This window comes from Cebus imitator, unplaced genomic scaffold (genome assembly GCF_001604975.1).
Source record: "Cebus imitator isolate Cc_AM_T3 unplaced genomic scaffold, Cebus_imitator-1.0 Scaffold9, whole genome shotgun sequence".
NCBI lineage: Eukaryota > Metazoa > Chordata > Mammalia > Primates > Cebidae > Cebus > Cebus imitator.
This window is the reverse complement of record NW_016107324.1, coordinates 1467744-1494290: the sequence shown is the minus strand read 5'-3', so window position 1 is coordinate 1494290 and position 26547 is coordinate 1467744. Positions and strand designations below refer to the sequence as shown.

The 26547-nt window shown below is 40.8% G+C and overlaps 1 long non-coding RNA gene across 1 annotated transcript in view; it reads left to right on the top strand.

Moving 5' to 3' along the window:
• LOC119473580 overlaps positions 1-26547 on the top strand; it is a 158032-nt gene that overhangs the window by 23332 nt on the left and 108153 nt on the right. Inside the window, exon 2 of the long non-coding RNA XR_005202788.1 lies at positions 2767-2772. This is a non-coding gene — a long non-coding RNA (uncharacterized LOC119473580). The remainder of the gene's footprint in view (positions 1-2766; positions 2773-26547) is intronic.

Sequence of the window (26547 nt, the reverse complement as noted above, 5' to 3'; positions counted from 1 at the left end):
GATAATCGCTATTCAGTTCCTACGTACATTTTTTGCACCTATTCTGCCTCCAATTAAAATACTTAAATATTAAAAGGATCTCGTATCCAGGAGTTAACAAGAACCACTGTCTAAAAATAAATACTTTACTCTGGGCCATGATAGCAGAAAATAGAGCTCAACCTGGTACACTCCCTGCATAAGGGGTCTTGCCCAAATGCGACTGTACATAGTTTTTAACGAGATTCATCTGTCAGGGAGCCATGCAGATCATACAGGGCTACAAAGTCAAAGGGAATTACCAGCAGAGGACCAATGTTGCAAGGGTAAGCATGACTAATCCTACCACTTAGCTCCTCCTGATCCATGGCTCCTAATCCTACCACTTAGTTCCTCCTGATACTCCTGCATTCGTAAGTGTCATGGATGCCAGGACCCAGGGAATAAAAAATAGAAAACATTTAGGGGCACCCCCCCATCTTCCCTTCCACCTTGGACCTTCCAAAGGAGGAGGAGAATGAGGGATGACTTGTTACCTCTATATTTTTAGCCATCTTTAGCCTGCACTCTTCTCAAGTACATTCTGAAACACTGAGACTCCTTTCAGTCTAAAACTCTGCTTTTGAACAAGGGCATGACCTTTGTACTAGACCTTTGCAAGCATGACATAATCAACCCAGCTCTTTTAGCAGTCATATCCGGCAGGCCTATAGGGAATGATTCCCCAAAACTAAAGAAGCAAATTCTGGAGCAACAATCTGAAACAGCTATTGAATGCCCTGACCCTTCCTGTCCTCATTATTTGGGGCTCCCTCCAAATAAGCCATCAGCTCCTCCAGTTCCACCACCTCAAAAACTCCCCACTCCCCTGGCTTCATTTGTACCCTTACGGAATATGCCCAATGAAGGTGATGCCACTAGGATTCAAGTTCCCTTCTCATTGTAGGGAACTTAGGCAAATAAAGGGAGACTTGGGCTGATTTTCTGATGATATTGATAGATATATAGAAGCCTTCCAAAATTTAACTCAGGTGTTTGACCTCACATGGGGGGATGCCATGCTACTCCTAAGCCAAACCCTAATTGCTGCTGCAAAACATGCAGCTCTGCAGGCAGCAGAGAAATTTGGAGATGAGAATTATGTCTCCTATAGTAGATGTAAAAGGAAAAGAGAAACTACAGAAGGTGAATAATTAGAGGAACAATCATTTCCAATAGGAAGAGAGGTGGTACCTTTTGAAAACCTTGATTGGAACCCCAATAACCCTACAGAAAAAATGAGAATAAAAGGACACTTTTTAATGTACATATTGCAGGGTCTATGAAGAACAAGAAACAAACTACGTAAGTACTCTAAACAGTCCATGATAGACCAAAAGCCAGATGAGAATCCCTCAGCCTTTATGGAAAGGCTATAAGAGGCAGTAATAAAACATGTCTCTTTATCCCCTGGTTCAGTTGCATAACAGGTAATGTTAAAAATAAAGACTAGTTTATTGTACAGGCAGATCCTGATATTAAAAGGAAATTGCAAAAGCAAGCTATAGAACTGATAACACCTTGTAAAACCTCCTGTAGGTGGCCACCTCAGTTCTTTATAATAGCAACCAAAAAGAGGCCCAGGAGAAATAGAGGAAACACAAAAGAAAGACAGATGCCTGAATGACTGCTTTGCAGGCTTGCAAAGTCCAGGATCCCCTAGATGCATCCGCTAGTTGCTGCCAGTGTGGCAAGTCAGAGCACTTTAAGATTGCCCAGGCAGCAAGAAGCCACTTTGACCCTGTCCAGCCTATGGCAGGGACCACTGGGGATTGGACTGCCCCTGAAGGTGGAGATCACTGAGTTCAGAACCACAGTCTTACAGGTGATCCAACAGGAAGGATGAGCCCCAGGGCTCAAACCCCCAGCTCAAGTGGCTGAAACTACCATTACTTCTTAGGAGCCCTGGGTGATTCTGGAATTGAAAAAATGGGGGTAGAAAACTTTCTGGACACTGGATCTAGTCTCTCTCTCCTCCTCTCTAATCCAGGCCTCCCCTCTTCTTGTATCACGTCCATGAGGAGCATCTCAGGAAAGATTCTAATCCAGTATTTTTCTCAACCCTTTAGTTGTAGTTGGGGGGGATCTATTATTTTCACATGCCTTCTTAATCATGCTGAAAGCCCTATTCCTTTATTATATAAAGAAATTTTAGCTCACATGGAGGCCAGCATTCTTATAGCCCCAGAACAAACTCTGTGTCTCCCCTGGTAGGAAATAATATTCACCTAAGAATAGGTCAAGCTATTACTGCTAGGCCAATCCAGATCCACCTTAAGATTACCAATTCTTTTCCTAACCAGAGACCATATCCCCTAAAGCCAGAAGATAGGAAAGGGTTTGAAGCCATAATTAAAAACCTAAAAATATAGGGCCCCTGAAACCCAGTAACAGCCTTTGTAACACTCCAGTATTAGTGGTGCAGAAACCCAATGGGGAATGGAGACTAGTTCAGGACCTCCGCCTCATTAATGAGGACTTAGTCCCAATTCATCTGGTTGTCCATAATCCCTACACCTTGCTAACTCAAATACCTGAGGAAACTAAATGGTTTACAGTCCTAGATCTAAAGGATGCCTTTTCTGTATACCGTTACATCCTGACTCTAAATACCTGTTTGCTTTTGAAGATCACTCTGGCCAAACCACCCAGTTAACATGGATGGTGCTGCCTCACAGATTTTAAGATAGTCTTCACTTGTTTGGACAGACACCATCAAAGAACCTCTCTGAGTTTCCTCATTCTTAGGTCAAGGTCTTACAATATGTAGATGAAATTCTTTTCTGTACTCCAAGTAAGGAAGCTTCTCAGGAAGGCACTGAAGTTCCTCTTAGTTTCTTAGACAGAGGATACAACGTTTCAAGACCAAGCCCCAGATTTTCCAAACTTTAGTCACACACTTTCGTTTAAGATTGTCTGAAATGACCACAGCCTTAGGGAAAGAAAGTATTAAGCTCATTTTCTCATTCCTCCTCCCTAAAACCTTAATGCAACTAAGACTTTGGGGCATTACAAGACTTTGCAGACTATGTACCTGAGTACCATAAGATGACTCATCACTTATATCACCTCATGAAATAAACACAAATGGCTAAAACTCATTTACTAACCTGGGAAACTGAAGCACAAAGGCCTTTAACCAATTAAAACAAGCTTCACTTAAGGCATCAGTTCTCATCTTCCAATAGGGAAGGACTTTAATCTTTTTTTATCAGCAAAAAAGGAAATGGCTCTGGGAGATTTAACTCAAGCTCAAGGACAAGCTCAATGACCAGTGGACTACCTGGGCAAGGAATTTGATTTGGGGTCTAAAGAATGACAAGCATGACTCCGAGCAATTGCTGCAGTGGTCCTGTTGGTACCAAAGGCCAGCAAATTAACTTTGGAAAGTGGCTCAGCTGTTTACACCCTACATAATGTAGCAGAATTGCTATCTTCTACAGGTAGCATTTGGCTAACAGACAGCTGACTCCTTAAATAACAGGCTCTGATTTTAGTGGAGTCTATAATTCAATTAAAAATGTGTTCCCACCTCAACCTAGTCACTTTCCTCCCTGAAGAAAGTGGGGAACCGGAACATGACTGTGAACAAATTGTGGTATAGACCTGTTCAACCAGGTAGAATCTCAGGAAAACTCCCTTAGAAAATCCAGACTGGACTCTCTTCAAAGATAGACGTTCCTTTGTGGAGCAAGGTGTCAGTAAGGCAGAATATACAATAGCCACTCTAAATGATTTTATTGAAAGTGCTCCCCTCTTTCCAGGAACAAGTGCTCAATTCCAAGAACTGATAGCTCTTACAAGAGGACTTCAAAGAAGCAAGGGAAAGATGGGTAACATTTACCCTGACTTTTTATATGCTTTCTTAGTTCTTCATGCTCATACTGCCATTTGAAAGAAAAGACATTTTCTTACTACTAATGGATCCCCTATAAAATATCATCAGGAAATTAACATGATTGTATCCTCAATTTTCCTTCCAGGAGAATTAGCAGTGATGCATTCTCAGAAACATCAGAAGAAAACAGATGAAATAGCAAAGGAAAACAAGTTAGCTGATGAGGCAGCCAAGTCATTGCCAAGTTAGCTGATGAGGCAGCCAAGTGAGGCCTAAGGGCCTCAACACTCTTAAAGCCCCTCTAATCAGGATATGATCTCTAAGAGAAATTAAGCCTCAGCACATCCCTACAGGGATAGAATGGGCCACTTCCCAGGGGCACATTTTTTACCCCTTAAGATAGCTATAGTCAGAGGATGGCAAACCCCACATGCCAGCCTCCAGCAAGCAGAAAGTCCTTAAGATCCTTCACTAAGTTTTTCACTTGTGAAAGGATAAAACTTAGTTATGTCCAGAATTGTTTTCAGGAGAGAAATTATTGAAAATAGACCAACAGATTGTTAATGCTTGTGAAGTCTGTCTTAAAAATAATCTTTTTAACAGGCAGCTCCTTCCTTGTCAAACACAAATGATAGAATTCTATCTTATAGAGAACGGGCAGATAGACTTTGCCCACATGACAAAGATGAGGCCATAATACCTCCTTATAAAGGTAGATACTTTCACTAACTGGGTAGAAGCATTTCCATGCTGTACAGAAAAGGTCTCTGAGGTAATAAAAGTGTTAGTCAATGAAATAACTCCCCACTTTGCTATACCTAAGTTCCTCCAAGATGACAATGGCAGCCATCACACATGGGGTCTCAACGGCACTAGGCAAACATTACCACCTCTATTGTGCTTGGAGATCCTGGTCTTCCAAAAAGGTTGAGAACACAAATTATATGATCAAGCAACACCTCAAGAAAACTGTCCCAAGAAACTCACTTTCCTTGGGTCAATCTTTTTCCCATGGCTTTACTGCAGGTAAGAAATATCCCTTCAGAGTTAGGTCTGGGCCATTTTGAAATCCTGTATGGATGGCCTTTTTTAACAAATGATTTTCCAAAAGACAAAGAAGACCTCCAAATTGGTTAAGCATGTAACTTCACTAGCTCACTTCTAACAGGAATTAATACAAGTAGCAAAATACAACTATGAGAAATAGAACAACCTTTTGCTAAACCAGGAGATTTGGTATTGATAAAGGCTTTCCTCTCCATAGCTTCTTTCCTTAGCCCAAGCTGGGAAAGGCCTTACACTGTTCTTTCAACCCCATCGGTGGTAAAATTTATAGAAATTGACTCCTGAATACATTACACTAGAGTCAAATCTTGGAAAGCTGAGGGAGTAGCCCTGGATGACCCAGAGGGATATCTTGGATATTAATGTGAAGAGGTAGGGAATCATAAGCTGTAAACAAAAGAAGCAAATTCCAGAACCATCTGAGACAGCTACTGAGTGTCCCACTCTTCCGTTCCCCTTATTTGGGGTCCCCTCCAATCATGCCATCAGTTCCTCCAGTTTCACCACCTCCAAACCTCCCCACTTCCCCAGCTTCACTGTTAGCCCTACCAGAAATGACCAATGGAGGTGATCCCACTATGGTTCAATTTGCTTTCTTTTTGCAGCACTTCAGGTAAATAAAGGGAGACTTGGGCCAGTTTTCTGATGACCTTGATAGATATATACTTTTCCAAAATATAACTCAATTGTTTGACCTTACATGGAGGGATGTTATGCTGCTCCTAAGCCAAACCCTAACGTCTGCTAAAAAAATAGACCAGCTCTGCAGGCAACAGAAAAATTCAGAGACTAGCATTATGTTTCCTATAGTAGGCCAAGAAGAAAAAATGAATATAGGGAATGCAAAGAAATAGGGGAGCTGAATCATCATTCCCGATAGGAAGAGAGGGTACCACTTGACAACCCTGATTGGAACCCCAATGACTCCACAGATGAATGGAAAAGAAAACACTTTGTACTGTGCATATGGAAGGGCCTATGGAAAACTAGCATCATGGAATTTTATTACTCTAAACTTTTCATGATAAACCAAAAGCTAGATGAGAAATTAGAATCTCTCAGCCTTTATGGAAAGGCTATGAGACACATGCTTCTTTATCTTCTGATTCAGTTGAAAGATGGCTAATTCTAAAGGATAAGTTTATTGTATAGGCAGCTCCTGATATTAGAAGGAAAATGCAAAGGCAGGCTATAGGACCAGATAGTACCTTGGAAAACCTCCTGAGAGCAGCCACCTTGGTATTTCATAATGGAAACCAGGAGGAGGCCCAGTAGAAAGAAAACACAAGAGAATGACAGAGACCACAGTGATTGCTTTGCAGGCTTTCAAAGTCCAGGAACTCTGAAGTGCATCTGCTAGTTGCTACCAGTAGTGCAAGTCAGGGTACTTTAAGAAAGATTGCCCAGGCAGCAAGAAGCCACCTGGACCCTCTCCAGCCTGGGGTGTGAAGCACTGGAGATTGGACTGCCTGCAGAGGTGGAAGGACTGGGCTCAGAATCAGTCTCAAAGATGATCCAACAGGACTGATGGGTCCTGGGGCTCAAACCCCCAGCTCCAGCGTCTCAAAATACCATTACTTCTCAGGAGCTGTGGTTGATTCTGGAAATTAAAGGAAGAAGGATAGACCTCCTTCTGGACACTACAGTCAGTCTCTCTCTTCTCTTTAATCCAGGCCTCCCCTATTCCCATAGCACTACTCCGATGAGCATCTCAGGAAAGATTTTGACCCAATATTTTTCTCAACCCTTTAGTTATAGTTGGGGAGACTTACTATTTACACATGCCTTCTTAATCATGCTGAAAGTCCTACTCCTTCATTAGGAAGGAACATTTTAGCTCAAGTGAGGGCCACCATCTTTATAGCCCAGGGACAAACTCATTATCTTTCCCAGTGGAAGCAAATATTTATCCAGAAGTGTGACCAAGTCAAAGAAACATAGGTTGAGTCATAACTGCTAAGCCAGTCTTCATCTACCTTAAAAGTACCACTTCTTTTCCTAACCCAAGACAATATTCCCTAAAGCCACAGGCTAGGAAAAGGACAGAAGCCATTATTAAATACCTGAAAATGCAGGGCCTCCTCAAACCCTTACAACATTCTGATATTAGGGATGCAAAAACCCAATGGGAAATGGAGACTAGTCAGGACCCCTACCTCACTAATGAGGTAATAGTTCCAATTCATCCAGTGGTCCCTAATTTTTATACTTTGCTAACTCAAGTACCCAAGAGAACTAAATGGATCACAGTTCTAGATCAATTTAAAGGATGTTCTGTATACCATCCTGACTCTCCTGATTCTCAATACCTGTTTGCCTTTGAAGATGCCTCTGACCAAACCATCCAGTTAACATGGATGGTTAACTCAGGGATTTTGAGACAGTTCTCACCTGCTTTCACAGGCAGCATCAAAGGGCCTCTCTAAGTATTCTCAACCTCGGGTCAGGATGTTACAATATGTAGATGATATTCTCTGTGCCACAATTGAGGATGCATCTCGGGAAGGCATTGAAGCTCTTCTTAAAGTCTTAGCTGACAGAGAATATGAGGTTTCAAAACCCAAGGCCTGGATTTGCCAAACTTCAGTAAAGTACCTGGGTTTAATGTTGTCTGAAGGGACCAGAGCATTAGAGGAAGAAACGATTAAGCGCATTTCCTCCTTTGCTCTCCCTGAAACCCTCATGCAACTAAGAGGATTTGGGGATATTTTAGGATTTTGCAGACTATGTATACCTGGGTACAGTAAGATAGTTCACCTGTTATATCATCTCATAAAACAAACTCAAGCAGCCAAAACTCATTTTCTAAACTGGAGACCTGAAGCCTGAAGGACCTTTATCCAGCTAAAACAAGCTTTATTAAGACACCAGCCCTTACCCTTCCTATAAGGCGGGCCTTCAATCTTTATGTATCAGAAAGGAAGGGAAAAGCCCTGGGAGTTATAACTCAAGCCCAAAGACCAGCTCAATAGCCAGTAGGCTACCTGAGTAAGAAACCTGATTTGGTGGCCAACACACCTCTGAACAATTGCTGAAGTGGTCCTACTGGTACCAGGGGCCACCAAATTAACCCTAGAAAATGGCTCAACTATTTACACCCCCACATAATGTTGCAGAATTGCTGTCCTCTAGGCCTTTGGCTAACTGACAGCTGCCTCCTTGAATACCAGGGTCTGCTCCTAGATTCAATTAAAAACTGGTTATCATCTAAACCCAGACACTTTCCTCCCTGAGGAAACTGGGGAACCTGAACAAGACAGTGAACAAATTGTGCTACAGACCTGTGCAGCCAGGGAGATTGCAGGGAAACTCCCTTAGAAAATACAGACATTATCTTCAAGATTTTTTTGTAAAAAGAAGAAAAAGGGTCAGGCGCGGTGGCTTATGCCTGTAATCCCAGTACTTTGGGAGGCCGAGGCGGGTGGATCACGAGGTCAAGAGATCGAAACCATCCTGGTCAACATGGTGAAACCCCGTCTCTACTAAAAATACAAAAAATCAGCTGGGCATGGTGGCGCATGCCTGTAATCCCAGCTACTCAGGAGGCTAAGGCAGGAGAATTGCCTGAACCCAGGAGGCGGAGGTTGCGGTGAGCTGAGGTTGTGGTGAGCCGAGATCGCGCCATTGCACTCCAGCCTGGGTAACAAGAGTGAAACTCCGTCTCAAAAAAAAAAAAAAAAAAAAAAAAAAAAACAGACATCATCCTCTTCACAGATGAAAGTTGCTTTCTGGGGCAAGGAGCCTGTAAGGTACAATGTGCAATAGTCACTCTGAATAATGTTATTCAAATTGTACCCCTCTCTTCAGGCACAAGAGGTCAACTAGCTGAATGAATAACTCTCATAAGATCACTTGAATTAAGCAAGGGAAAGGTAGCTAACATGTACACTGACTCCAAGTATGCTTTCTTATTTCTTCTTGCTTATCCTTTCATTTGGAAGGAAAGACATTTTTTAACCGCTAATGGATCCCTTATAAAATATCATCAGGAAATTAACAGGTTACCCTTCTCAGCTTCCATGAGAAGTAGCAGTGATGGATTGTAAGGAACAACAGAAGGGGACAGGTGAAATAGCCAAAGGAAACAAGTTAGCTGATCAGGTGGCCAAGTCTATAGCAAGAAATCCTCAGGGCCTCAACACACTTTAAGCTCCATTAATCTGGGAAGGCTCAGTAAGAGAAATTAATCCTCAGTACTCCCCTACAGAGACAGAATAGGACATTTCTTGAGGGTATATTTTCCAGCTCTCAGGATGGCTACAGTCAGATACGGGCAAGCTCCACTTAGCAGCCTCCAGTCAGTGGAAATTCCTTAAGATCCTTCACCAAGCTTTTCATCTGTGAAAGGATAAAACTTATTAGTGTGCCCAGAGATCGTTCTTAGAAAAGAACTTATTAAAAACAGTAAACCAGGTTGTTAAGGCTTGTGAAGTCTCTTAAAAATAATCCTCTCAACATATGGCTCCTTTCTCCTCAAACACAAAGGATGGCATTCTATACAGCAGAGGACAGGCAGGTAGAATTTGCCCACATGCCAAAGATGAAGGGCATTCAATACCGCCTTGTATGGGTAGATATTTTCACTAATGGGGTAGAAGCATTTCCATGCGGTACAGAAAAGGGCCTCTGAGGTAATACAAGTGTTAGTCAATGAAATAACTCCCCACTTTGGTCTATCTAAGTGCCTCCAGAATGGCAATGGCTCCTTGTTTAAGGCAGCCGTCACACAAAGGGACTCAAAGGCACTAAGCATACAGTGTCATCTGCATTGTGCTTGATACCCCAGTCCCCAAGAAAGGTAGAGAAGACAAATGATGTTATCAAAAGACATTTCAGAAAAATGTCCTAAGAAACTTACCTTCCTTGGGTCAATCTTCTTCCCATGGCTTTACTGCAGATAAGAAATACCCCTTCAAAGTTAGGTCTGAGCCCTTTCAAAATGCTATTTAGACAGGCTTGCCTTACAAACGATTTTCAATTATACCAAGAGACCTCTGAATCGGTTAAGCATGTAACCTCGCTAGCTCACTTCCAACAGGTATTAACACAGCTAGCAGAAGTACAACCGAAGAAATAGGACCACCCTTATTTAACCCAGGAAGTTTGGCATTGCTAAAGGCTCTCTCCTCTCTCTCTCCTTCCCTAAGCACAGCTGGGAAGGGCCTTACATTATTCTTCTTTCAATCACCTTAGTGGTAAAAGTTCCAGAAATAGACTCTGGGATACATCACACTTGAGTGAAAGCTTGGAAAGCTGAGAGACCAGCCCCAGATGGCCCAGAGGAACATCTAAGATATCAGTGTGAAGAGATAGGGGATCTTAAGCTGAACATAATAAAACATAAGTAAATATGTGAGTCTTACTTGTCTGATTCAGTCTCACTTCTACCTTAGGAGATACTTTCAGTCATTTCTACCTATCCGCCTGAGATGTACCATCAGTTATTAGAACATCTTTTGATGCAAACTTGCATAGGGATTTTGATTATCCATGGGATTATACCTTCTACGTATTGATTTATGATTTTATCTACAATTCTTGTCTCCCTAAAACATATAAAACCAAACTAACCCAGTTGCCCCAGGCACACTTTCTCAGGATTGCTTGAGAGCTACAGTCACTCAAGTTGGCTCAGAATAAACCTCTTTAAATATTTGGCAGAGATTTTAATTTTTTTAATCAACAAGACTTTACTTTTAGTCTTGTAAAACTATCCAGTTTTTTAAAACATGTGCACGTACAACTGTGATAAAAATAAGACTATAATTAACTAAAATGTTACTACATTTATAGCACTATAGACCTTAACCAAAATTATAGTCATCTTACAGAAATTAAAGTGATTCTTATTTTCTGTTTTGGAAAACAAATGTTTCCATCAATTTTTGGATCTAGTGGATGTTTGCCACCAAACTGATTTCTAAATCCTCTGTCTCTCCTTGCAGCCAATTTTCTTTACATAAGACAAGGAATAGTAAACATGGATAAATTTAAATAGAAATTGTATAATAACCTGTGGATAACTATGATAATAACATGAAATTTCCTGGAAAATTTAAACACTCAAGAACATACATTACAGATTATCTCCTGACAAATATACAATCCACACTCATAATAGTGTTTAATTCCATTTCTAGACATAGAAAGGATAAAGAGGAAAAGAAGAAACAACAGGTAAGCCTTGAGCTGTGAACAGTGTTAAGATGTATGCCATCCTGAATTGAAATCTGCCCATGTAGAGGCTTTAGAATAGAAGAACCAAAAGAAACTACCAAGTATAAAGCCCCCATGAAAGAATTCTAACACCCTAAGTAATTAGTTGACTTACCTCTACTGATTTGATTAAAAAAAAACCTAATTTTAAAATAAAGCATATTCATTTCTCCAGTCCTTTATACAGAGATACGCTTTAGGACTATAAACCAGTTTTATCTGATCTATAGGGAAGAAAGGGGTAGTGATTGATATAGGGAAGCAGAATTTCTACCAAACTACAGGTTCTCAGGGTACAGTCATTTTTATCTGGCTGATCACAGGACAAAACTTCAGTAGAGGGTCCCAGGAGGGGCAGCAGCATGAGCTGGCTGCATGTCCTGATTGCTCAGATCATCCTGGTGAGCTGGCTCTGCAATCTTCTTACAGAGCCACCAGGCTGTGGTCCTGCCTTCTACCTACGCTGCTGGGCAACCCATGGCAGGACCAGGTTCTAGGGCAGGGATACCCAGGCAGAGAAGGTCTGGAGCACTCCGGGCAAAAATAATACAAATATTTTAAAACAGCACATGTAAAATAAATTACAACATGCATATTAAATATACAGTGGTGCTTAAAATTTGCAATATTCTGCAGTTGTAAGGTTTTATCAATTATGTAGGCTTTGTGTCAGAAGCTTGCAGGCTTTATTCTAAGAATGCTTAATCCATTGCTGGGCATCATGTAATTGTATCAAATAGTGAACAAATGAATAAATGAATGGTCAGGGCTGTTTAAAAATGTGTATCTCCTTGGATCACTGCTGACCAACCTAAAAGTTCCTTCCTGCATTCCTGCCTCCCGGCTGGCCTCAGCTCCCTTTCCCTTTCCTTGTCTTAGATGTCAACTCTAAGCCATCAATTCTTAACTTTGCCTGCACTTCGGTATCCTCTGGTGATTTAAAACTATAGATGTCTTGATCCTGCTCCTGGAGATTTTGGTTTGGCTGATCATGGGTGTGTTTCTTTTAAAACACCCCACAGGATCCTATTGTGCAGCCCAAGTTGAAAACGATGTGTTCCTCACTCTGACTGAGGACCTCGGTTCTGACGTCTGCCTCAGCACCTGGTTGCCACCTGCTTTCACCTCTGTAATCCTTACGACCTTATCAGGAGCTGCTCATTCTGGCCAGAAGCAGGCCTAATACAAGCTGCTTAGGTGCACATCAGTGACATGCGTGCCAGTGGTGAGTGGCTCAGTCCCTCCATCCCAGATTGTTTGAAAGACGGCTTTCAAATCGCTGTTTCCCATGCATTGAGCCACCTAGAAAAGTTTCATGTAACCACATCTCCTCCAGGATGGCCACTCCTAGGGAGGACAATAGTCCATCTACTTCTCTCATGCTGGGCTTGTTTCTTTCTGTCCTAGCCCCATACCACCCTCATTCTTTTGAAGCAGACACTGTGTAAATTACATAAATTATGCTTAAAATCAGTCATTGTCAGGGTGAAAGCAGATTTCTCCTGAGGATATGGCTACTTAGATTGTGCTACTGGCTTTGTCTCATAAAGAGCAACAGTTAAGTTTGTGTATGTATCTGTTTCAGTTCCATGTATTAAGAAGAGTATGCCGGCCAGGCGCAGTGGCTCACGCCTGTAATCCCAGCATTTTGGGAGGCCAAAGTGGGCAGATCACTTGAGATCAGGAGTTCAAGACCAGCCTGGCCAACACGGTGAAACCCTGTCTGTACTAAAAATACAAAAATTATCTGGTAGTGGTAGCGGGCACCTGTAATCCAAGGTACTCAGGGTGCTGAGGCAAGAGAATCGCTTAAACCTAGAGGTGGAAGTTGCAGTAAGCTAAGATCACACCACTGCACTCCAACCTGGGCGACAGAGCAAGACTTTGTCAAAAAAAAAAAAAAAAGGCATGCCTTCTTACCCGCAGCTCTTCTGCCACCTCAAGGTCGCCTTTAGAATAACAGCTTTTTAGATCTTGCAGCGTAACTTAATGTTTTTCTTGGACATTATTACTTTACATTTTGCGTTTCTTTCTTATTTCCTTCCCCTCTTATTCTTATCATTATTCTTCTAGACTTTGATTAACTGTTCAGTAGCTCTTATAAATTCATATGGCAAAGCTGAGAATTTATTTTCATTATAGACCTGGCCCATTCAGAAAAACCAATTATACCAGTTATTTGGGATCATACCTGCTCTCTCTCTCTCTCTCTCTCTCTCTCTCTCTCTCTCTCTCACTTACTCACACACACACACACACACACAGACAATTAGCCATTTGCACTTTGCTGCCAGTTAAGCAGGCACTTGGTATATCCTCAGGCAATGCACCAGCTGGCCCCTCCATGCTTGAATCAGCCATGGCAGCAGCATCCTCTGCCTGGCCAGCATCCCCATGTGTATTATTTGTCTATTCTTGCATTGGTTAAAGAAATACCTGAGGCTGTGTAGTTTCTAAAGAAAAGAGGTTTAACTGGCTCATGGTTCTGCAGATTGTACAGGAAGCATAGTGGTTTCTGCTTCTAGAGAGGCCTCAGGAAACTTATGGTGGATGGCAAAGTTGATTTTGATTTGGTTGATAATGGGTGTGATTCTTTTAAAACACCCCATAGGATCCTATTGTGCAGCCCAAGTTGAAAACCATGTCTGGAGCACTCCATGACATTTTACATAGCGGGAGAAGAAGGAAGAGAGAGAGGAGAGAGGTGCTACACCAGATCTCATGAAAACCCTATCATAAGAACAGCACTAGAAGAATAGCACTAAAGCATTAGAAGCTGCCTTCATGATCCAATCACCTCCCACAAAGACCCACCTCCAGCACTGGGTATTTTTTTTTGTTGTGTTTTGTTTTGTTTTTGTTTTTGAGACAAGGTCTCCTAATCTCCTGAGCTTCAAGCTGTCTTCCCACCTCAGCCTCCCTGGTAATTGGGAGGACAAGTGCGTACTGGGTTTTTTGTTTTGTTTTTTTTTTTGTGATTTTTTGTTTTTGGTTTTGGCTTTTGGGTTTTGTGTGTTTGTAGACAGGGTTTCCCAATATTTCCCAATATTGCTTGCCCAGGCTTGTCTTGAACTTCTGAGCTCTAATGAGCCGCCTGCCTCTGCCTCCCAAGGGGCTGAGATTACAGGTATGACCCACCATTCCTGGTCCAGATTTGGGTGGGGACACAGATCCAAACCATATCACCATGGTAGCCATGGTTTCATGATCAAAGGCAGTATTAAATACCATAGGAAATACCATACCAGTATTAAATACCATATTTGGTGAATTCCTACCTTCATCTTTTAAGTCATTTCTATGATAGGTATTAATTTCATTTTAATGTTTTGTGATTATTATTGTTTATCAGTAGAAGCTAACATTACTACTTTCCAGTATGAAGAATGACTTCTTAAAAAACACAAATTTAAGAAGATACTTTTACTTTTTAGCATGCTTTTTTTCTCAGCGAAAGAGTATTTTGTGGCTCACTGACCTCTCACTTTATGCCATTGAACTTGTAACCAGTTAGATGATTGGTTTGGCTTAGAGATGGTAAGAATATTTTTTTTTCTAAAAGCAAAGTATTCCTTGGTACATATAAGGTTTATGTCATTTGGCAGATTTTGAGAAAGTAAATGCAAACTTAAAATGCTTAGTTTTTTAGACTGTACAGGGAAAATGTGTCACATATACACCATGGAATACTATGCAGCCGTAAAAAATGGTGAGTTTGGGTCCTTTGCAGGGACATGGATGAACCTGGAAACCATCATTCTCAGCAAGCTGACACAAGAACAGAAAATCAAACACCGCATGTTCTTACTCATTAGGTGGGTGTTGAACAATGAGAACACTTGGACACAGGGAGGGGAGCATCACACACTGAGGTCTGTAGGGGAGAACTTGAGGGGGACAGTGGCGGGTGGGGAGTTGAGGAGGGATAACATGGGGAGAAATGCCAGATATAGGTGATGGGGAGAAAGGCAGCAAACCACATTGCCATGTATGTACCTATGCAACAATCCTGCGTGTTCTTCACATGTACCCCAAAATCTAAAACGCAATACAAATAAAGAAATAAATAAAAACGCTTAGTTCAATTTTCCTAGTCACCCAGATGATGGCAGCATATCCACATTTTATCAACTGTGAACCCATAAGGAAATGGGACTTGCCTCTACTTAGTCTGTAATTCTAAATACTAATTTCCTTTAATTACCTCCAAATAATTTCAATCTTCAAAGTATTTTGGTACTAATACTGTAATGTGTTATATTTAAACGTAGAACAGAATAATTACTGAGATCATACCTTTAATTTTCCTACAGGTGAGCTGCATTTTGATTGCACAGCTCCCTTCTTGGGCAATAAGAGACCCAACAATTATTTTCTAGATTAGCAATGTCCAGTAGAACTTTCTATCATATATCTGTGCTGTTCAATAGGGCAGCCACTAGGATCATAACCAAATGTGGCTATTGAGCCCTTGAAATGTATTGGTGCTACTAATACTACTCATAAGTAGTGCCACAAGTTCCACTGTATTAATTTAATTCGAATTAATTAAATTAAATTAATTAAATTAATACTGTAAGTATTAATTTAATTTGAATTAATTTAAATATATATAGTCATGTATAATAGTAGTTATTATTACTGGAGAACACAGTGCTAGTTGATACAAATGACTTACCCAACAAGTCAGCATGTTCCTCACTGATTCACTGCTACTTTGTAGTAAAATCTTGCTCAATATAAGCATATTTAATCAGAGGCCATTAAACTTTTAATGGGACATCCCAGTCTCATACTTGACCCAACTCTTGATCAAATTCTGCAATCCTACTAGTTCTTTCTAAAGCTCACCTCCCAGTGCCACCCCTCAGCCCATGTCTTCCTGACTCTTCTGTGGGCTGATGGATACTTTTTTTGGCCTTTAAGACCTCCCATTCATGTGCCACCCCTGACCATGGGCCTTTATATTCCACACATTCTCCCTGGGTTATCCCACTCACTTCATGGTTTTAATTCCTATCCCTGAGCTGCTGACTTCCAAATATCGAGCAGTACCCTCAACTTTGGCAATACTTCTCAAAGCCGGATTCAAATTCATCATGGACGTCTTCACCTGAGAAGCTCCCATGTAAAATATCCATAACTAAACTTATATTCCTCTAAGTCTGCTTTTCATGTAAGCTATATTTCCATTACAATCCATCAGTTACCCAAGTCAGATACTAAGTTCACCATCTTAACTTTTTCTCCTTCACTTTCCCCACATTCTATTAACTTTAGCTCCTAATAATTTCCATATACATCTCCCATCTCTCCATCTTTGCTCAGTCTTTCATCATTTCTCTCCTACTGCGACGCTTCACTTGATGTATTTTGTTTTGTCTGCCTCAAATCCTTTCTCCCCACAGCCATGTCTTTCTAAAGACATCTTTGCCACTGAATACTCTTCCCATGGCTCCCGCACTGCCTAAGGATTAAGACCAGAGCTCTTCACCATTCACGGTGACTTGCTCCACAACCCAGCCTCAACCCCCACACATCCAGTCTCTCACTCTACCCTGTCATATTTTCAATGGCTTATGAATCCCTGGACACACTGCTGTGTTTCCCATCTCTCTTTTCATAACTTCTGAGGTTTTATCCATTCTACTCCATCCACTAGAAATATTCTCTGGTCACCCTCTCTTCTTTCCTGGCTAAGACCTATTTATTTAGGCACAATTCAAGGAGCATTCCCTCTAGGAAGCTCCCATTCAATTCCCAGACTAGACACAATTACCTTACACAGCCTTGTTACATATCTTTGTCGTTGTAATTATAATTGTTGATTTTGGAATGCCACGAAGTAGAACTCTCATGAAGTCATTTCTTTCCCATGTAATATATATTTAAAGGCAGATTGATTGCAGATGACAAATTTGCCACACCAATCTCTCATTTAAAAACTCAGTAACTGAGAAGAATGTTACTTAGCATAAATATTCAGTAAAGTTGCACTCTTTCAAAGGAGAAAAACTAGGTTTGACTCCATGTAGCTTTCTGCTCCACCCACATATTGTAAAAGGGAGAGAGGCACAAAGCAGAATCAGTTATTGTTCCTTGAAGGAAAATAGAATTCTTTCCACTTGCCCTGCTTGTCCCACTCATTGAAATTGCACCCTTTGTAAAATGTAGTTTTTTGATCATCAGTTTTCTGTGCAGTTTTATAAACCAAACTGTGATACAAAGTTTAACTCAAGAAGCTCATGTTTTCTTTCCTTCTCTCTTTTCTTTCTTTCTTTTTTTTCTCTTTCTTTCTTTTCTTTCTTTCTTTCTAAGAGACAGGATCTTGCTCTGTCACCCAGGCTGGAGTGCAGTGGCACAATCATAGCTGAATGCAAACCTCTAACTTCTGGCCCAAAGTGATCCTCCTGGTTTAGCCTCCAAAGTAGCTGGGACTACAGGTATGTGCCACCATGCCTGGCTAATTTATTTATTTTTTATTTTTTGTAGAGAAATGATGTCACCATGTTGTCCAGACTGGTCTCAAACTCCTGGCCTGATGTCACTATGTTGCCCAGACTGGTCTCAAACTCCAAGCAATCATATTGCCTTGGCCTTCCAAAGCACTGGGATTATAGGTGGGAGCCACTGTGCCTGGCCAAAAAGCTCATATTTCTTAAAATGCTTTGATTTTTACACAAAGTTGTGTTGGACAACTTTAACAAGCATATTTAAATAGATCTTAGATAGCATGCATGGACAGGCCCTCCACACCTTAGACAAATAGCTCACATATGTCACGGACAGAAACTAAAATTTTTGTTCTTCTTTGCAAGGGAAAAACCAATGCTGCTGTTGCCTTCCACGTGAAGAAGCTCAGTTGGTATAATTCTAAGGCTGAGCCTCCCCCTGCTCCGTTGCTCAGTTTGTCCCCAAGAGGTGGAAGACTCCTCTGACTACTAACTGTCAACTTTGAGGAGGATACATTTCAGGAAGGATGAATAGAGCTTGCTTGGTGCAGCTATGCCCTCGTCCTCTTGAAGCAGGGGTGAGTAGCAAGCTCCCATTTCTTTCTGCACACCCAAGCTCTGCCACTGCCTGTGAGCTCAGCTTCCACTACCCGTGCATTTGCCCTCCAAACTAAGCTTTAGTCTCTAACTTAGCACTTGTTATAATACATTTTCTGTCTTACTCCGTATTTTATTTCTCAGCTGATTCAGATCTCCAGCTGAGATAAAAGTGTGTGTTTTTATTTTAGGACCTGTAACATACTCCAGTACTTACTGCATGAACCAGGAACACTGACAAGTATAAACACAAGAGGGGAATTTGGGGAAGACAGGCTGTTAGTGGGAGCAAGGTTTTGTGGTTTTAGACGTTCGACTTCAGTGTATAAGGAGTAATTGACCTTCACACTTTCTACAGGGTCATATGGGGTCAGATGCGCTTTTAAAATTGTGCAGTGGCCTATGGGGATTTTTTTAACATTTAATTTAAAATTCCAGGATACATGTGCAGAGCATACAGGTTTGTTACATAGGTAAACGTGTGCCATAGTGGTTTGCTGCACCCATCAACCCATCTCCTAGGTATTAGGCCCTACATGCATTAGCTATTCATCCTGATGCTCTCCCTCCCCTGCCCCGACCCCCAACAGATTCCAGTGTATTGTTCCCCTCTCTGTGTCCATGTGTTATCATTGTTCAACTTCCATTTATATGTGAGAACATACAGTGTTTGATTTTCTGTTCCTGTGTCAGTTTGCTGAGGATAATTCACAATAGCAAAGGCATGGAGTCAACCCAAATGCCTATCAATGATAGACTGGAAAAGAAAATGTGATACATATATAGCATGGAATACCATATAAAAAGGAACAAAATTGTGTCCTTTATAGGGACATGGATGGAACCAGAAGCTATAATGAAATTTTTTATCAGACTGGGTAACCTCAACTTATGATCACTTTTGTGCAAGCCATGGCTGGTTGTATAGACAGGGGAGTGTACTTTGAGGACTCAAGAATATGGTGCTCAGAACTTACTGAACCTACAGAAGCTTGGGCCCCAGCAAGGAGTGGGAAAGTACTTGGTTTTCCAATGGCCCCAACTGCAAGGGTCTCAGCCTGAACACAAGCCTCCAGCAGGAACAGGTAGAACCAGGCAGAAGCTCACCCCACAGCTCATCACGCAGTCATTGCGGAGGGGAAGACGCAACCATAGAGCAAAGCGGAATTCTTTACTTAGGACTTTAACATGTTGGAGAGAGAACAATTTTTTCTGGTTTTACCGTCTTCTTAGCTGGGGCTGCTAAGACAGTTCAATTCTACACATGTTACATAATACTTTCTTTAAGTGGCTAACAGTTAGACAGGAAAGACTAGATTGGCTGCCCAAAAATTCCATCAGTAAGCAGGACCAAGGAGGAAATTGGAGAGATTATTTTAGAATCCACTTGGTGTATTCATAGGATCCGGTTTCAAAATGCCAAATCATTTCTAGGTGAGAACACAGTTACTACAGGTGTCTGTAGATATGCCTGGAGGGAAAGCATGTGATAAATATATAGAATTTGAGAGAAAAAAACTATATTGAGATCCTCATGTTTGAGATATGTTCCTCTCTCATCCCCTTAAACAGTGCTTCTCAAACATTTACAGTGAATTTAAATTGCCTAGAGAGTTTGCTAAAACCCAGGTTGCTAGGCCTCAGCTCCAGAGTTTCCAGTTTTGTAGGGCTGGGTAGGGTCTGAGCATCAGCATTCCTAAAAAGGCCTCAGTGAGGCTGAGAGTTCTGGTCCAGGGACCACACTTTGAGAATCATAGCTCTGGCTGAGGAGGCATCAGAAGCATTAACAGCAGCTTCAGTTTAAGTGCCTAGCAGGGGTGATTTTCCAGCAGAGATGAATATGGGTTTGAAGGGAAAATATTTTCCAGGCAGTGGGTTGATTAGGAATAAGCAATAGTATGATAAGCCCATTGAAAATCTGAAAACATAATAGATGACAGTTTCTGGACCCACTAAATGACCTCACCATTTCTTTTTTTCTTCAATTAAAATAAGAAGTTTATTCCCATTCTTTCCATTTCCTGAAAAATGAAATGAACAGATGGTTGGCACCTTACATGTTGTCCCAGGTGAGAATATATTTTTGTTCACATTTGCTCACTCACTGCTTTTTTTTAGATTCAAGGATACATTTGCAGGTTTGTTACACAGGCACATTGCATGTCTCAGGGGTTTGGTGTACAGATTATTTTGTCACCCAGGTAATCAGCATAATACCCGATGGGTAGTTTTTTGATCTTGGCCCTCTTCCCCCCCTCCACCTTCCAGTAGGCCCCAGTGTCTGTACTTTATGTGGTTTAGCTCTGTGTCCCCACTCAAATCTCATGTCAAACTGTAATCCCCAATATTGGAGGAAGAGCCTGGAGGGAGGTGACTGGAACATAGAGGTCGTTTCTAATAGTTTGGCACCATCTCTCTAGTGCTGTCTTGTGATAGAGTTCTCATCAGGTCTGGTTGTTTGAAAGCATGTAGCACTTCCCCCAACCCTCCTGCGAGCCAGGTAAAGATGTGCTTGCTTCCCCTTTGCTTTTCACCATGATTGTAAATTTCCTGAGGCCTCCCCATAAGCAGAAGCTGGTACAGCCTGCAGAACTGTGAGCCAATTAAACTTGTTTTATTTATAAATTATCCAGTCTCAGGTAGTTCTTTATACCAGTGCAAGAATAGACTAGTACAGTACTTAATGTTTAGCTCCCACTGATAAGTGACAGCATCCAGTATTGGGTTTTCTGTTCCTGTGTTAATGCACTTAAGATAATGGCTTCCAGCTGCATCTATGTTCCTGAAAAGGACACAGTCTCATTCCTTCATATAGTTGTGTAGCATTCCATGGTGTATATGTACCAATATTTTTTTATCCAGTCTACTTTTGATGAGCATTTAGGCTGATTCCATACCTTTGCTTTTGTGGATAATGCTGTAGTGAACATATTCATATGCATATTCAGGTGCCTTTGTGGTAGAACAATTTATATGCCTTTGAGTATGCACCACATAATGAGATTGCTGGGTCTAACGGTAATTCTGCTTTATGTTATTTGAAAAATTGTCAAACTCCTTCCCACAATGGCTGAACTGATTCCCATCAGCAGTGTTTAAATGTTCCCTTTTCTCTCAACCTCGCCAGCATCTATTACTTTTTGACTTTTTAATTGTAGCCATCTGACTTGTATCTCATTGTGGTTTTGACTTGCATTTCTCTACTTATTAGTGATGTTGAGCATTTTTTCATATGCAGTTGAAACCTACATGTGTTCTTTTGAAGTGTCTGTTCAGGTTCTTTGCCTACCATTCAATGGGGTTGTTTTTTTGCTTGTGAATTTAAATTTCTTATAGATTCTGGATATTAGACCTTTGTCAGATGCACAGTTTGCATATATTTTCTCCCACTCTGTAGGTTGTTTGCATATTCTATTGATAGTTTCTTTTGCTGCACAGGTACTCTATAGTTTAATTAGGTCCCATTTGTCTGTTTTTGTTTTCGTTGCAACTCATTTTCATGTCTTCATCATGAAATCTTTGACAGGGCCTATATCCATGTGGTATTTCCTAGGTTATCTTAAAAGGATTTTATAGTTTTACGTTTGACATTTAAGTATTAAATCCATCTTGAGTTGATTTTTGTATATGATGCAAAAAGGGTTTCAAGCTTCTACATATGGGTAGCCAGTTACCCCAGCACCATTTATAGAATAGGAAGTCAGTTCCCTATTACTCTTTTCTGTAGACCTTGTTGAAGATCACATGGTTGTAGGTGTGTGGCCTTATTTATGGGCTCTCTATTCTGTTTCGTTGGTCTATGTGCCTGTTTTTATATCAGTACCATTGTTTTGGTTACTGTAGCTTGTAGTATAGTTTGAAATCAGGTAATGTGATGCCGTCAGTTTGTTTTTTTCCTTAGGGTAGACCTAGCTATTCAGGCTTTTTTTTTTTTTTTTTTTTTTTTTTTTTTTTTTTTTTTNTTTTTTGCTTTCGTGTGAGTTTTAAAATTGTTTCAATTCTGTGAAGAATGTCATTGGTAATTTGATAGGAATAGCATGAATCTATAGATCTCTTTGGGCAGCATGGCCATTTTCACAATATTGATTCTTTCTATCCATGAGCATGGCATTTTTTTCTCATTTGTGTCATCTTTGACTTCTTTGAGCAGTGTTTTGCAATTCTCATTGTAGAGATCTTTCACCTCCCTGGTTAGCTGTATTCCTAGGCATCTTACTCTTTTTATGGCTATTGTGAATGAGATTGCATTCTTGGTTTGGATGTTGTTGGTTTATAGAAATGCTACCGGTTTTGCACATTGATATTGTACCCTGAAACTTTGCTGATGTTGTTTAGTACATCTAGCAGCTTTTGGGCAGAGTCTGCAGGATTGTCTAGGTAAAGAAACATACCATCTGCAAAGAGAAATAGTTTGACTTTCTTCCGACTTGGATGCCTTTTATTTCTATTTCTTGCCTTATCATTCTAGCTGGGACTTCCAGTACTTTGTTGAATAAGAGTGGTGAGAGTGGGCCTCCTTTTCTTGTTGAGGTTCCCAAGGAAAATGCTTCCAGCTTTTGCCCATTCAGGATGATGGTAACTGTGGGTTTGTCATAGATGGCTCTTGTTATTTTGGGGTATGCTCTCCAGTGCCTAGTTTTCGAGGGTTTTTAAGATGAAAGAATGTTGAATTTTATTAAAATTCTGTTCTGCATTTATTGAGATGATGATGTGGGTTCTGTTTTCAGTTCTATTTATGTGGTGAATCATGTTTATTGACTTATGTGTGTTGAGCCAATGTTACATACCAGAGATAAAGCCTAGTGGATCATGGTGAATTAGCTTTTTGATGTGCTGCTGGATTTGGTTTCTAGTATTTTGTTGAAGATGTTTGCATCTGTATTTGTTAAAGATATTGGCCTGAAGGTTTCTTTTTTTGTTTTATCTCTGCCAGATTTTGGTATCAGGATAATTCTGGCTGCATTGAATGAGTTAGAAAAAAGTGTCGCCTCCTCAATTTCTTAGATTTGTTTTAGTAGGAATGATACCAGCTCTTTATACATCTGGCAGAATTCAGCTGTGAATCCATCTGTCCTAGACTTATTCTGGTTGGTAGCCTTTTCATTGCTGATCCAATTTCAGAACTTATTATTGGTTTGTTCAGGGATTCAATATCTTCCTGGTTCAATCATGGGAGATTATATGTTTCTAGAAATGTATACATTTCTTCTAGGTTTTCTGGTTTGTGAGCATAGAAGTGCTCATAGTTGTCTCAGAGTTTTTTGTATTTTTGTGGGGTGAATGGCAATGTCCTCTTTTTAATTTCTTATTGTGTTTATTTGGATCTATCTTTTCGTCTTCATTAGTTTAACTAACAATCTATCAATCATATTTATTCTTTCAGAAAGCAAGCTCCTGGATCCCTTGATTTTTTTATATGGTTTTCTGCATCTCAATTTCCATCAGTCCAGCTCTGATTTTTGTTATTTCATTTCTTCTGGTAACGTTAGAATTGATTTACTCCTCTTTCTCTAATTTCTCTAGGTATGATATTATGTTTTTAATTTGAGATTGTTTTAACTTTTTGATGTGGGGTTTAGCACATACACTCCTCTCTTAACATGGCTTTAGCTGTATCCTAGAGATTCTGGGTTTTCTTTTTTTCATTAGCTTCAAAGAATTTCTTAATTTTTGCCTTAATTTCTTTACCCAAAAGTCATTTAGGAGAAGGTTGTTTAATTTCTGTGAAATTGTTTGATTTTGAGTGATTTTCTTATAATTGACTTTTATTTTTATTGGTCTGTAGTCTGAGAGTGTGGTTGGTTCTCTCTCTCTCTCTCTCTCTCTCTCTCTCTCTCTCTCTCTGTGTGTGTGTGTGTGTGTGTGTGTGTAATTTGCTGGGGATTGTTTTCTGGCTAATTGTGTTGTCAATTTTAGAGTATGTGCAATGGAGAGTTCTTTAATGTCTGTTTGGTCTATTTGGCCAAGTGTTGAGTCAAGGGCCCGAATATCTTTGTTAGTGTTTTACCTCAATGATCTGTATAATAAATACTGTCGGTGGAGTATTGACTACTATTACTGTGTGGTTATCTAAGTCTCTTTATAGATCTATAAAAACTTGTTTTAAGTATCTGAGTGTTCCAGTGCTGAGTCCATATATATATTTAGCATAATTAGGTCTTCTTGTTGAATTGAACTCTTTACCATTACGTAATGCTCTTTCTTTTTTGATTATTGTTGGTTTAAAGTCTGTTTTTTCTGAAATTAGAAGAGCAACCGTTACTTTTTTTTGTATTCCATTTTCTTGGTAGATCTTTCTCTTTTCCTTTGAGCTGGGTGGGTGGCCTTACGTGTGAGATGGGTCTCTTGAAGACAGCATATAGTTGGATATTACTTTTTTATCCAATTTGCCACTACTCTGTATCTTTTAATTGGGGCATTTAAATTCAAGGTTAATATTGATATGTGCGGATTTGATGCTGTCATCATGTTGTTAGCTGGTTATTATGCAGACTTGATTTGTGGTTGTTTACAGTGTCAACAGTCAATGTACTTCACTGTGTTTTGTGGTGGCTTGTAATGATCTTTCATTTTGATATTTAGCACTCTCTTTAGGATCTCTTATAAGGCAGGTCTGGTGGTAATGATTTCCCTTTGCATTTGCTTGTCTGAAAAGGATCTTATTTCTTCATTTTTGAAGCTTACTTTGGCTTGAAATAAAATTCTTGGTTGGAATTTATTCTCTTTAAAAATGCTGAATATATGTCCCCAATCTCTTCTGGCCTATAGAATTTCTGCTAAAAGTCTACTGTTAGCCTAATTGGGTTCCCTTTGTAAGTGATCTGACCTTTCTCTATAGCTGCCTCTGACATTGTTTTCTGAGTTTGTTTTCCCAGCTGGTTAATTCTGCTGCTAATACTTGTAATTGCGTTATGAAATTCTTAGGTGAGGTTTTCAGCTCTATCAAATCAGTTTCATTTTTTCTTAAAATGGCCATTTCATCTTTCATTTTATATATCCTCTTATTGTATTCTTTGGATTCCTTGCATTGGGTTTCAACTTTCTCCTGAATGTCAGTCACCTTCATTCCTATCCATATTCTGAATTCTCTTTCTGCCATTTCATTCATTTGAGATTGGTTAAGAATCATTGCTAGGGAACTAGTGTGATCATTGAGGGAAATAAGATACTTTTGTTTTTGAGCTAAGTTATTGTGCTGGTTCTTTTTAATCTGTGTGGATTGATGTTCCTTGAATCTTTGAAGTTACTGTCCTTTGGATGGTTTTTTTGCTTGTATCTTCTTTGATGCCCTTAGGAGTTTGATTATGGTATAAGTAAGGTGGATTCAGTCAATTGGGCCACAGCTCAGCTCAGCACTCCTGGGCTGCTTACTCTAACTCTAGGGGGCTGGTACCAGGCCCTGCTCCTTGAGGTTAGGAACCTGCTGAGCTGAGGTGCCAAGGTGTTCCTGGTCTGCTGACCACAACATTTTGATGGGTGGTGCCAGCTAAACTGCTTCATCTCGGCAATAGCAGCAGGACCCATGCTCATTTTCAAACGTGCCTGCAGCCATGGAAGTACAGCAGGATGCATAGGAGATGACTGGGGCAGGGAGTGGGGCTGTATCACTACTGTGCACACTTTTGTCAGTGGCAGGGCTTAGAAGGGGAGGAACCTGGGCCAGAGTTGCCAGTGTCCATGTCTGTACTTGTGCTGGCAGAAGCTGCTGTGGGGACTGGACAGTGGTTGACATGAGGCTAGTGGTCTCCATGTGCATGGTCACAGCAGTGGCAGTGGCAGCACAAGATGGGGGTGGGGCCACCAGCCACCAGCATCCATTCGCACATTCACAGCAGCAGCAATGGGGGTGTGTGGAGCAGGGTGGGTTGCTTGCATCTGTGTGATTGTTGATGCCAGCAGTAGCAGTGCAGCTAGGTGCCTGCTAATCAGGGAGGCAGGGGGAGCAGGGTGTGCTCACATAGGCAGCAGGTGGGTGGCACAGTACACATGCACACACACACCACTGGGGGGAAAAAGTGAGCTCTGCCTGTGTGGATGCTAGCAAAGCAGTGGGAGTGTGGCCATGCTTGTGCATCCTGGCAATGCAGGCATTGTGGAGGCTGCGGCGAGAGATGGTGTGGGTGGGCTATTGTGTGTCAGTGGAGGCTGCATTGATAGAGCTCTCTGATGGTCAGGTGCAGTCTGTTGGTGAAGGAGTTATGATGCGAGTCCGCAGGAAGCACCTTGATTGGGCATCCAAGGCTGTGCTGCAACCATGTGCAGCCAGATTGGGGCCCCACGAGAGGCCGGCAGATAGGGGTACTCTCAGATAAAACTGGCTCCATCTAACCAGCATAAAAAAAAACAGCATTTATACCTCTC